General features: G+C 39.8%; 1 protein-coding gene across 12 annotated transcripts in view; it reads left to right on the forward strand.

Annotated features, from left to right (window-relative positions):
• DNAH12 (dynein, axonemal, heavy chain 12) overlaps window positions 1-1,363 on the forward strand; it is a 192,246-nt gene that overhangs the window by 84,093 nt on the left and 106,790 nt on the right. The window lies entirely within an intron of this gene.

The raw sequence follows: 1,363 nt of genomic DNA on the forward strand, positions 1-1,363 counted from the left end.
TTTTTTTTTTTTTCCTCCTGAGATAGCCTTCCCTACCAATTGTATAAACTGAGATCCTCATAAAACCTGGGTATACTTCTGTTTGGCTTTGCTCCCCAAGAGAGGTTTTCTGGGGACCTGTCCTCTGTGGACTTTGGTTCAACCTTGTGAGGGGTCTCCCATCTCCATTTTCTTCCCTGGTCACATGTGAGGTGGATAATAGAGAAAATTTCCTTGAGAGCTGAAAAATGTTTTCAGCCGGCTCTCTACCTATAGAAAGGTCAAAGATCAAAGGTCTCAAAGCTCATGATTTTTTAAAGGCAGATTTTTTTAAAAAGCTCTTTGTATTATATAAATTTTCACATATGTAAAAATAGAGGGAATTAGTACAGTCAACCCTCATGCATTCAGTAACTAAGAGTCTTTTTTACATCTTAAACATTCAAATTGTGTTTTAGCCTAGACTCATGGTTTCTTTGTCAGTCAACTCTCTCAGAAACTTAATAAGCTTTTTTTTCCATTTGATTCCAGGTGTGCCAGGAGCCACCAGAGTGGTCCTTATTAAGTCATACCTTTCTAAACGTCCTTGTAGTATCCTCAAACCTATCTGACTTAGTTGGTGGGCCCACATCCTTAATATATTTTCCCTAAATTATTTCACCATCCGGAAATGATTGCTGGGAACCATACTAACCTTTCATATCTTATAATGAAGTGATACAATGGCCCTGCTCTTGATTTGGTCTTTGATACTAGGCTAAGTTGATCTTTGTTGTTCAAAGATTTTCTCAACTTATCTCTTACTAGTTGCAGATGAGAATAAATCACCTCATTCAGTCTCTCAAGTCTCTATTTCTCAGCTTTTCTCTACTTTCATACCAGCTTGCAAACTGGCCATATTTTCCTGAGCTCATTTCCTTTTGTAGTTCCTTGTTAAATGCATCCCTCAGATGCCAATATATACTAATAATTTTCTGTTTACTATCTTCTCCCCCTAAAACCACAATTTCAACAAATTTATTCATCTATCTCCCAGATTATCTCAGGGGATAAATTTACCAAATGTTTGATCATTCAGTTCAGTTCAGTCGCTCAGTAGTGTCTGACTCTTTGAGACCCCATGAACTGCAGCACGCCAGGCCTCCCTGTCCATCACCAACTCCCGGAGTTTACGCAACTTCATGTCCATTGAGTCGGTGATGCCATCCAACCATCTCATCCTCTGTCGTCCCCTTTTCCTCCTGCCCTCAATCTTTCCCAGCATCAGGGTCTTTTCAAATGAGTCAGCTCTTTGCATAAGGTGGCCAAAGTATTGGAGTTTCAGCTTCAACATCAGTCCTTCCAATGAACACCCAGGACTGATCTCTTTTAGGATGGACTGGTT

Source organism: Bison bison, unplaced genomic scaffold (assembly GCF_000754665.1).
Source record: "Bison bison bison isolate TAMUID 2011002044 unplaced genomic scaffold, Bison_UMD1.0 scf7180017864304, whole genome shotgun sequence".
NCBI classification, from domain to species: Eukaryota; Metazoa; Chordata; class Mammalia; order Artiodactyla; family Bovidae; genus Bison; species Bison bison.